This window comes from Stegodyphus dumicola, chromosome 11, assembly GCF_044657685.1.
Source record: "Stegodyphus dumicola isolate Sdum_Otavi_A_Nest chromosome 11, ASM4465768v1".
NCBI lineage: Eukaryota > Metazoa > Arthropoda > Arachnida > Araneae > Eresidae > Stegodyphus > Stegodyphus dumicola.
In genome coordinates this window covers 146,412,125-146,424,495 of record NC_140778.1, presented here as the reverse complement: position 1 = coordinate 146,424,495, position 12,371 = coordinate 146,412,125, and the positions used below count along the sequence as shown (strand labels likewise).

Sequence of the window (12,371 nt, the reverse complement as noted above, 5' to 3'; positions counted from 1 at the left end):
GTACTTTGCATTCAAAGATCTCAGCTCCCACGTTTTTTTGCTTGTATAAGAGAAAAAGAAGGAAATTCTTGGGCGTTAAGGTGGGTTTTGTGAGTCTAGGCATAATTAAGTTCTGTCTATGAACTCAGGATTACGTTTTGTAGTCTGTCGCCTTGCTACATCTGAATTCTCAGTTTAGTGCTTTTAGGAATTCGAGTCGATTTTTAATCGTTTGCTTGTGATTTCAGATTTTTGAGAAATTACGTATACAAAATTTAACTGAGTCGTAGCTTCTTCTTATTGGCCCAATTACTGAGATTTCACAACTCTTTTGGATCATACCCTCATTTCTTGCAGGATTATGCTCCGACTACTACCATGCAATGGCATATGTTGATTTTGAAAATGGCATAATAATTTGCATCTGGAATTATGGCTCTTGTCAATTCAAATCGCAGGCGCATTGGGATTTTGTTTGATTGTTGTTTGCGTTTATTGTTCATTTTTGTTTTGTTTATGCATTCCCCCCCCTTGAATGTCCTAAGGCGGGCTTATGCCTAGTTAGGTGGGATGCGCATGTATTATTATTACCACCATAATATATAGGTAGCAAAACAAACTGTATAGGAAATTTAGATTAAAATGCAGTAATTTGTAATTTATCTTTTGCCTAAATTCTTTTATTTTTTAAAACAATTTTGTATCCGAGATCGTAATGGAACACATCACTAGGAGTCGCCTAAGTGTATAATATTATTCTCTTATTAATTTATCTAGATCGTAAATGTCAGTTATTTTTTCCAACAATGAAATATAAAAATTCGAAAGTAATTTAGAATTCATATAAACTGCTATTTTCAGGGGTACCTTTTTTTTTTAACAATTCAGGGAAACGGAACACAATCAACTTTGGAAAGGGCATCTGGCATCAGCTTTAAGTCACCGCACCCTACGAACGGTCCGAACAAGCTCGTTTAGGAGTGGGCGCAGGTAATAATTTGTCCCTTTAAATCATTCTTGATTGGTGTATTAAGTGTTTATGCTATTATTGAGATATTTTAAGTTCTGTATTGTTGTTAATGAACCATAATTAAGTGTTTAGGGATACAAATATCGTGCATTTGGCTTTTGTATTTGTCAAGATTTGTTGCTAAGACTTTTCTCCCCCTTACCCCCCTTTTTAAATGCGGCGTGCTTATAAATATTAATTATTGTGAACAGTATGAGTTATAAAAGCATGATGCGTTGTTAGTATTATATTAGGTGAAGTGCTGAGCTATATATTTAATTTCTTTAAAAAGAGTTCTTTCTAACTTGTAAGTGACAGATTGTTTTCATTTTTCGGTATTAAATTATGGATTTTCTCCTTCAAACCCAAATTTGATATTTTTATTAGTTACAGATTTCTGTTTTCTTGGGAAGTTTTAAAATTTTAAACTCCTGTGTTGTTAAGTTTTTATATTCGAAAGTTTAAAATGTGTAATTTAACGTGTGAGAGGTATTCAGTAAGCGTAATGGGATATGAAGTATGTTTTTATGCATTTAATTAAAATACATTATGCCTCGTAGAAAACGCTAGGTAATGTTCAGAGGTAAAGTTTCGCTTATTTAATACAAGCTGTATGTAAACCGAGGCTTTATTTTCCTGATTTCATCCACTATGGAATATTGCTGTTGAGTATTTCTGAAAAATTCCTTAGAGTTTTAATATATTTTCGTGAGTTTGTTACACTTTGCTTTGTTGAGAGCTTTTGTAATGAAATACTTATTTAAAGATAAATTTCTCTTTGGTAACATGGCATTCAAATTGTTATTTTCTAATGATATTACTGAGCAAAATATTAGGGATTTTAATAATATCAAATTAAACCAACTCCTGAATCTTGCTGTTAAATGTTGATCATTACTTAAAAATTCATTATACTTGGCATGCAGATATAATGCTTATTTATTACTCTGCAAAGTTGTAGCTAATGTACATGCTAATAAATTCACTGTGAAAATCCTTCAGTCCTCATATGTCATTTTAGTCAGTCCTTTGTGTTGTATAAGCTTCTCTGCTTTAGTGTAGAATTGGGTGCCCCTTAGATTAGTGACAGTTTTTTTAAAAATTTTGCCGATGAAATCTCACTTCTGGTTTCCATGATAGTTTTAGCTTCCTGATTTTATTTAAATTAAAATAGATTGATGCGTACATGGACAAATTTAAGGCAGTGCGCAATGCCTAGTTTGTGCAATTCTAAGATGTTTTTTTAAGTGATCGATGTGTACATGGACACAGAGTTTGTGCAATTTTTTGACTTCTTATTTTGGTTTTGTGTAGCGGCCATCTTGAAATTGTGCCTTCCTGGCGCCGATCTTGGCATCAAAAAAGAATCGGCAAAAAACAAGGGGCACCCAATTGTAAACTTTTACCAGCTTTTTTTCAGAAAAAAGAGCCCACCAGCGGCCGAGCGGTAAAGTCGCTGAGCACTGGTAGTTCGGTCCGAGGTTTGAATCCCGCGAACGGGCTGGCTACATGGGCGTTTTTGTGGTTTTCCCCATGTGTAATGTGTATACAAGCCAGTTTCCCTTAGAAAGTTCACCACGAAGGCATCCCTCCCCTTAGGCAGATAGCCTTCGAGGTTTTGCCGTTGTTGTTGGCAAATAACTTAACCATCTTTTCAGAAAAATAAAAGAAAATTGTTGCAAACTATTTTTTGTGTAATTGACAACTCAGTTATGCATGTAGTATCCCTCCAGAAGGCTTTCAACTTCTTTCCACTCCAGAAAGCTTTCCACATTTCATAAGTGAGACTGCAAATTATGATCCCTCCTGTAGGAATTTCAGCATTTTAACACAGCAGTGGACTACATACGTTAGTTTTCACTGTCTTGAGTGAAATCTCGTACTTACTCTCTCCATACATAGAGCGCGATGCAAATTGCTTATAAGAATCATGCCCCTATTTTCCCTTCTCATTTTTGGATTTTAGTTTGTGATTTTTTGTGGGAGTGCTGATTTAAAGTAAAAATAATGTAATTATTTTAAATAATGAATGAATCACCAAAGAAGGGCGGGAGGGGAGAGAAGTTACCTATATTTTCATTCATAATCGTTAAACATCGCATATTTCTGTGCGTTGAAAACTAAAATAATGTACATAAAATAATAATTATTCAGTGAGGGGGGGGGAAATAGTGTAAAAATGAACCTAAGTTTGTTATTTTGATCTTAAATGAGTCCGAGTCGATTCTAAAATATTGAGTCTAAAAGATTTCTGAACACTTCATTTTTTTTTTTCATTAATTATAACTGATTTGAAAGGAAGTATGTTATGTTTAAGTATGGTACTGTGTATGTTGGCAAAATTTTTACTGTGTGGTACTGTCTATATTGCATAAAAATTTATGTTGCGCACCAAGTCGAAAATTTTTTACCTTAAATTATATAAAGTATGTCTAGCTTTGTAAAGTACACTTTTAAGAACAGTTTCATTTAGTTTTGAAGGGAGTTTATTTGATTACTTAATAATAAATGAAATAAATTACATTTCATTTATAAAGTGTTTGTTGAAATATTAGGAACTTTAGAATGCACTTAATGTGGAAGTTCATCTTAACGGAGAACATTCTTTCCCTTGGGATTTGTTAATATATGTGGTTCGTGAAAGTATTCTTTATCTAGATTTTCAGTTTGTTTTGAGTGTTTAATACCTAATCTGAAGTTTTGCTATAGTATCAAAAATTTGTATTTTGAAGGTAATACAGGGAGACTGTTTTAATAGTTGCTTTGAATTCTGCTATTGTCTTAGAATATGCATTTTTATAAAAATTGGTTTGATTTTTATTTGAGAATTTCGAATATTGATTGAAATCAGAATTATAATTTTAGTGGATTTTAAGAACTTTTTTACAGGGGATAATTGATTATGTATTAGATACAAATTATTTCATTATTTTATAGTAAATAAAACAGTAATATTTAACATAACGTTAACTTGGCCATGGAGTGCTCAATTAAGATAACCCTTTCAGTGCTCGTTATGATGACTACTCATAATCCCTTTCATTATAAGGATCTGTATAGAAAGTACTCATCTGATGCCAGCAATCATTATAATGATCACTCATTATAGTATCTTTTTTTATTTAGGAAGGAAGAGTTTGTTATAACGAATGTCAACAACTATAGTATGTATGATGGCGGAGGGGGGTTTGGTTTGGGGAGTTGCTCATCCTCTCTTATCAGTGTATGAAGTGTATCATTTGAGCAATTCCACTATGTATCTGCCATACTTATTATAAATGTAAAAACTTGAAAAGGTAACACTTGGCCCAGTTGAGCGTAGAACAGACTATTGAATGCGAATAATTGAAATACCTTGTTCAGGCTGAGTGCTTGGATCTAAAAAATCATAATTTAAATTGGATTTTCTTGTTCTTACTTCTGGGATGGCAGTTGTTTTGTGCATTTTCTTCTGTATAATTTTCACGAACAGCCTTAGTTAGCAATAAATTCAAGCTACAGAAATTAATAATGTATATATATATATATATTTTAAATACAAGAAACATTGATTCAAAAGCTGAGCTGGCTTTTTGATGCTCAGTAGAATCTTTGTGAATCCTAAATTTTGCTACTGGCGATTCTTCTGTAAATTTTTAAAACTTTGTCATGCCATAAGCTCTATTGCCCCTGTCCAAAATTAGCAATTAGAAAGTCTTGCACAAAGACATGTGTACAGATAGGCCTTGTGTACTTTGTCATAATTAAATAACAGTAAACATTAAAAATAAATAAATGAATAAATAAATAAAATCTGAAAGCTTTCAGATTTTACATTACGTTTAAAGGGTTGTTTTTTAATGTTTTCTGTATTACCTTTATTTATTAAATATCATGGTCTTCACACTTAAGCCATAACTCAGTTCAACAGCAATATTGCAAAATAATTTTAAAATGAGCATATCTGTAGAATTTCGGATACACACTCTCACTTAGTTGAGATAAAATGTTTTTTTTTTTTTTTCTCATACAACGTTGCCTTTGCTTGCTTCGAAATCTATGAGTTTGTTGATCAAAAATTCATTAAGCTTTTAGAAAATATGTAGATAATAAAACAACTTCTAAATTCCAAATTAGGACTTCCAGAAAAATGTGGGGGTGCTATGTACAGTTGTTTTATCATAATGTGAGAAACATACATATATTTATGCAGATACTTCATTTTTTAATTTCTTTAAATATAATACAGGGCTCTAATACTTGGTGGCAACAATTTAAAAAGTGTATCAATGTTTATAGTAAATCGATGTAAAATGCCAAAATGAAATTAATAGTCCCTCTGGGCACTTTGTCCCTGCATGACATTTTAAAAATAATTTAGATACCTTCAGATTATTCCTCTCCAATGCAAAGTCTTGTTGTTTACTATGGAGAACATACGTAAACGCAATCATGATAAATTTTTCATCAAGCTAATGTGCGAAAGAGAAAAACCATTTTCAAAATGATAGCTTGCTGTGAATTCCATAAACATCACAAATAAAATACGAACCTTTGAGAAAACCTTCTCTTTTGCCTCGCTTTTTCCATGTACACAGTGATCTATTTTCATTAAAAATGTCGGGGATCAGCACAAACTTGGCATTGTGCAGCATTCACATTGCATACTGGCCAAAACAAATGTGTGGTAGAAACATAACTGGATCTTGACATAGATATTTTATGGTGCACTCGTGTCGGTTGGTGCTAGGCATTTTCTCTCTGGTGCAGTCTCTGGGGGATCAAAATTCAGATGCCTTCTTAAATTTTAAAAATTTTGCCAGGCCGAAATTTGCTGTTCAGTGCCTGCTGTAAACTCTAAACACTTTGCCGTTCTGAAATTTTACTGCCCATTGCTTGCCCTAAATTCTAAAAAATTTGACATCCACAAATTTTTGTTGCTTAGTGCTTCCCAGAATTCTAAATATTTTGCCACATCCAAGTTTTGCTGCCTAGTGCAACCAATTCAGTCGGGCCAACTGTGGTTCTGGCCAGCCCTGGTTGCTGCATAACTATTTTTACGATATACTTCTTAGTACTTTTTTGTGGCTTTTGGTGGATGTACAGATAATCAGAAAGTACTGAAATTTATTGAATTTAATGAAATTTTTCTGAAGAAGTTTCGTAAATTTTCAATTGCAATATATGTCTGATAGTATTTTGTATTGTTTTATGTCTGAGGCTTATGAATGTATGGAATGTGTACAACAGCATTTGAACTAGCATCATTATTGGTAACCTATTTCAAAATTGTTCTTGACCTGGAAAAAGACTGTACTTATGATTTTCATGCTATCTCTTAAGCTTGTGTCACTGTTATGAATGCAAAACAGAGCAGGCAGTTTTTCTTAGTAACTCTTCTCTTGGAAACAGTTTGGATGATTGACTTGTATTAACAATATTTTATGATGACTTGTATTAACAATATTTTATGATATGAAAAAAAATTGCATTTGACACTGTTGTGCATGAATTAATCATCAGAAGGAATAATCATGGAAATTAATTATATAAAATTTCTGGAAATAAAGATTTTCTAAAATATTGCTTTAGAAGAGTTGTTGAGGGAATTTCGTTTTGTGGTCGGATAACAACTCTCAACCTTTCCCCAAAAGGAAAGTAATAAGATTATCATAAGTTTTTTGGTAGAAATGATCATCCAGATCTCTGAATCTGAAATTCCTAAAATTTTCTAGTTATGGGGCTTTCTAAAGTCATTGGTATATGATCCAGCATCATGGTGTTTATCTACTACCATTTATCAGATATCCCTAATGATATTTCAATTATCTGTATGTGTAACCTGTCTTTTCAGCAATGTTATGAATTTTATTATTTTATGGATGTGATACTGTATGGCATCATTAAATGTGTGCATAGTAAAATTCTTTAATATTAATGATTTTTCATATTTTCGAGAAAATGATGTTAATATACACTCATGTCCATAACTTAAGGATAATTCGAAGTCGCTCGGAAATCGAACTCTAAAATAAATATATCACCTGTAAAATCACTACACACATCTTCAAGAATCATATGCAAATTTCAGGAAGCAACCAGATGACACGGACACTTGGGGGGGGGGGGAAGAAGCACTTGTGAGAAGGAAAGATCTTTTTGCTGAAGAAAAATGAGAGAAAGACTTGAGAAGGTTGTATACGTGATGGGAGACAAAAAGTCATGTATGATAAAAATCCTCATGGAATATTAAATTATGTGTATATTTCTTATTGAAAATCAAGAACATTAATGCCAATGATTTGTAGCTAATTCCTTTGTACTTTTTCCTTAGTAAACATGGCCTAAGAACATTTTTCTCATGTTTAGCTGCCCTTAGTTAACCATCTGACTGACCAACTACACTTACATTTAGATTATTTCATCTAATTGTTCAGAATGATGATGATCTTACCGTAACCCTCTAAAACCTGGCCGAAAGTCTCATAATATAGCCTTTAGATCGGCGCGATCCAAAAACACTTTTGCCCCTCTTTGACATTTTGCTAATGAGAAAAATCGTTAGTCCCCTCTATTGATGCAGTAAAATTTACATGTTTGGGGGACGCTGTTCCGTAGTAGATGGGTTGCTATATTTGCGATTTTTTCGATGAATTATTTTGCTTTCATTTAAATGAAGTTCTAAATAAATAGTACACCGGATATGCATTCAGTGCACTATTTATTTAGAACAAAATGCGTGCAATGTTTATATTTCATTTACTATTTCTGATCAATCTCGGCAATAATTTGTGAATTTTATAATTTTGTTTTCACACTTCATTTATATTCGCTTATTTTCGCATTAGAATTTAGAAAATGAGAACAAAATTTTACAAAATATAATAAATACGAACTAGCTTTGTAAGTCTGCAGGTTGGAATGTGATTTTTAATAACATATTTTCATTAACAAAATATTGGTAATGACTAATTTAAGAAATAATAATACTAAATTCATTAATAATAATAAATTCATTAATAATATTTATTGCTATTAGATGATTAGAATGAGATTCAATAAATTAGATTTTGAGATGAACTTACAGCAATAATAAAGCTTTACATCACAATAACAGAGCTTTAAATCTGCTTTTTTCGATAATTTTGTTGTTATAATATAAAAAAGAAAATCAGAGATACGTTGGTTGCGTTTCATCATTTAACCTTAGCAAATAATTACATTGGACTATCAGGCAAAGGAGGTATATCTTTAATGAGAATTTTTCTTTGTAAAACTGGCTTTTGTTTATGTTAGCAAAGTAGGGAGGGTATGGCTGGTACAACAGTTGTATCACAGCCGCCGTTAAAGAAAGTCATTTTCCTGGTAGAACTGCTGTACTACAGAAGGTTCCCTTAGAAAGACCTCCTCAAGAGTATTCCTTCCCTTAGGGAGATAGCTGTAATTTAATTTCCTTTCCTGTGAGCAAATAATCTAACTCAGTATAAAGTGATCAAATCTGTTGTGTGGAAATTACTGTATTAGAGATAATTATTTTAATGTTTCGAGCTGCCTTTATCTTACTTTTTTCCCACATATAATCTTGGTGATCAAAATCTAAAAATTTAAATATTATTCCAGCTCTTATAATTTATCAACAGTTTATTCTTAGATATACTCTCTGATTAATGTCTAAACATTACTTGTTACAACAAGGTTAAAGATAATATAAAATATACATTTTAGAGGGTGAAATTTATCTCAATTGTTGAAATTTTGTTAACATTGCTGAAATCGTGGAATTCACTGTAATTACTCATTCACTTACTGTTAATGTAGAAATTTAGAAACAAATTTGCAGGTATGAACACGCTGATTATTCGTGTCTTAAATTTGATGACTTACTGCGATACTTATTGTTTAATGGACCTCTAAAGCATCAGTAATCTTCTACTGGTTTCTACTGCATTTCTAAGCATCAGTAGCAGATACTAATGCTTAGAAATACATATTATTGACTATCTTAATACTTCATACTAATCATAATGACTTTTTCTCAATTCATGTTGTAAACTGGCCGTTTTATAGAAAATTTGATTTCAATGCTGTTTCATTAATAGGCAAGTATCCTTACACTTATTCTCCTGCCAAAACCCCATAACTTTTCAAGGCCATGCTCCTTTTTTAAATGTGAAATGAAAATGCTATAACTTTATATAGTGAATTTTAAATTTGTATATGCATATCCATGTAACTTTGTGTTTCTCCTTCAGAATGGACAGGAAGCTCTTGCACACTTTTAATAATTGTTTTTAAGCCTGTAGTTTAAAGTGGCTTTTATAGTTTACAAAAATCCTGAAAGCTTACACAAAATGCATTTTTTGTTCAGCTAAACATAGAAATTAAAAAATAAAAATGTGTATAGGAGAGGTTTTGTAGGTCAGTATTTTTCTGTGTATTTCTTCATAAAAAAAAACAGACAGTTCAGAGATTGCAGCACACAAGTTTTACCTTTTATGTATATATATATATACAATACAAAGTCCGTAATCTGGATGTCCATTATCCGGAATGATCATAATCCGGACCTCAAAGCCACAAACTTATGCATGCGTGTAATGCGTTTACGCATGCACATTTAATGCGCACATTTGCTACGCATGCGCGTATACCCACCCATGCGTGCTTCTGACAGTGAAGAAAGTGACAGAGAGGTTATTGAAAATGAAAAAATTTTGATTGACAAGTTAGTCGCTATTCTCGACACGGCAGTTACAGGACTTGTAGGACTTACAGGACTTGTAGCAATTACAGGACAGTGGAACTTTAACTGAACAAGAAATTATGTCTGTTTATAGAATTAAAGAGAAAGTATTAGCACAAGAGACAAAGCAACTTAAACAACTTGCTTTGAAAGAAATGTTTAATAAAATAAACAAATAAATATTAAGCTTTTTTTTGTAACTTTTGATACCCTTTAGATCATAATTGCTCTTTATTTCATAAATTACGGTTTCATATTTTTAATTGTATAATTTCTGCATGCCATCTTACCAGATTTAAATTGATAATATATAATCTGGGAAAACTCCAAATCTGGAATCGCTGAAGTCCCGATGAGTCCGGATTACGGACTTCGTAATGTATATATATTCAGTACTTGTGCATTAACAAATACTTTTTATTTGATGGTGCCTTTAGTGATATTTTGTCCCTTCCCTGAAAAAGTGTCTTTGTTTCAACTGCATAAAATCATGCAAGCATCAGTGGAAATAAATCATATACATGTGACCAGAGAAGTATTATTGGAATGTTCTAATCAGAATTGCAAAGTACTACATTTGTAAAAGGCCTCAAATGATTAAATACTTTTTAAAAAACAGTAACCATTCTCTGCTATTTTAAGATGAGTCCCATCCCCAGTTTTGAAAACTGCTTCTACGTGTAATCATTAGTACTGTTACGAAATATCCATCCACGGTAAGATAGCTTCCCTGCAAGATCGGTTAAGGTTGTCAGAAAATGGCAAACGAAGGCAGGGTTGCCATATCTGGTGAAAAATTACCTATTTGGCGACAAAATTGGTGATATGCCATAGACGATGTAGAACCTTCTAGAACGAATTTACCAGTTTGGCCCAGAATGTTCTCGAAGGTATACAAACCCTGCTGGTATGTGAAGTAAAGTAGTGCCTCATAGTCTATCGAGTCGATCACAAGTTTACGGAGTAGTATCTCATAGTCTGTCGAGTAGATCAATAGTCTAGTGTCGAGTTTATCGTTGAGTGCATCGCGAGTTGGAGCGTGGAGAGTCTCGAAAGTGCGTTGAGTTCCGAGGACGGCTGAGCGGAGTTGGGAGCAGTACTCTGGTGCTTTTCCGTGAAGCTGACTTCCCGTTATAGCCTCAAAACTGTTGCTGACTGTTTCACCATGTTAGTCGCAGTTTTTCGATGAGTGTAAATGTGTTTTTGGAGCTGTTCTGAGTACTACTGGTTAATAATAAATTGCGTTTCCATTCTTTATCAAGTGTTGTCAATCATTCCAAATCCAAAAACCCATAGAGAAACACAATAATATTTATGCATTGTTGTCATTAATAATGAATTTCCTTCAGGAAATTTCATTTCTTTTCTGTGCTTTTAGTAAAATATTTCTTAGAGGCTTTATTAATGGATATTAATGTACTGACTGGGTCACTTAGTATTGTATAAATGTGCCCACTAGTAATCTACTAGTGTAACACTAAATTACTTGAATAATCATCTAATTGCAAGGACTAGTTTGTAAGAAAAATTTGCAGAAAAAAGTATTTTTAGCTCATTTAAATAAGGAAATAGATGAAAGTATTTTTTTATGCATGGCAGTTATAAAAGCAGACAATATCCAGAAAGCATCCATTTGGTTTGATTTTAAATGTTTCGTACTCATTTTTCCAGCCGTTTCATTTTCATTGCAGTCCAGATATACTGCCATTTGACTCCTGCATGACACTTAGTCTTAAATATGAAGCGTCACCTATGCATATCACGGGCAAAAATGAAAAGAAAAAAATTAAAATCACCAGTCGTAGAAATATTGTAAGGATTCTTGGAAAATGAGAACTATACAGAATTAAAACCATAAATTAAAGTGGGATGTATTTTAATGACTCTGCTGCAAAAAAATTAAGATTAATTTTAGAAAGGTCCATCTGTGTAAGTAAAAAATATTTCTATGGGCTAACATATTAACATACTTGGTAAGTTCCAATTTTGTGGCATTCCTTTTCTGATTAATATCAGCAGGAGAAAACCATTTATAATTCCTGTTAGAAGAAAAATTTTGTATTAAATATCCTAATTTAGAACAAAATATTTATCATACATATTGGAATGCTTAATTTTCTAAAACATGTAAAATGTTACTTATTGAAACAAAAGTCAAAGGATTTTGGCATATATGCCTGTTTGATCGAAATAAGGTTTGAAATATTTGATGCTGTGTATTATTAAAATGGTAAATTTTGTTTGAAAATTTTGAAAAGCAAATTTTTTCATGTCCTGTATATTCAGTTTATTAATATATTTCCAAATATATTTTTATCTGAATAAACTTAATTTTGTTAATTTTTAATTTCATAACCATATTTAATAAAAATTAAATCACCAGTCGTAGAAGTGTGAGATTGGTTAAGTACTTCAGAACTCTGATGTTTGGTAGATATTTGTGAGCAATTGTACTTTTGAAGACAAAATATCTTCAGTTATTCTTAATGGAAAATTATAGAGTTCTTTATTGTTTTTCATTATTTAAAATTACACTTCATTGTTATTTTTGTTATCAGCTCTTGATAAGAAAGTCGTGGAAAATAGCATCAAATTGCATGTGTCATTGCAAATTAAAATGAATAATTCAACATTCATGAAATTTGCTCTGTTAGTTGAATA

At 32.0% G+C, this 12,371-nt stretch overlaps 1 protein-coding gene across 3 annotated transcripts in view; it reads left to right on the top strand.

The window, feature by feature from the left end:
- Nucleotides 1–849: 849 nt before the first annotated feature.
- LOC118190579 (protein hu-li tai shao-like) overlaps nt 850–12,371 on the top strand; it is a 152,290-nt gene continuing 140,768 nt past the window's right edge. For all 3 annotated transcript variants that reach the window (XM_085827293.1, XM_085827292.1, XM_085827291.1), the window contains exon 1: nt 850–969. The gene's annotated coding sequence lies outside the window, so the exon portion shown is untranslated. The remainder of the gene's footprint in view (nt 970–12,371) is intronic.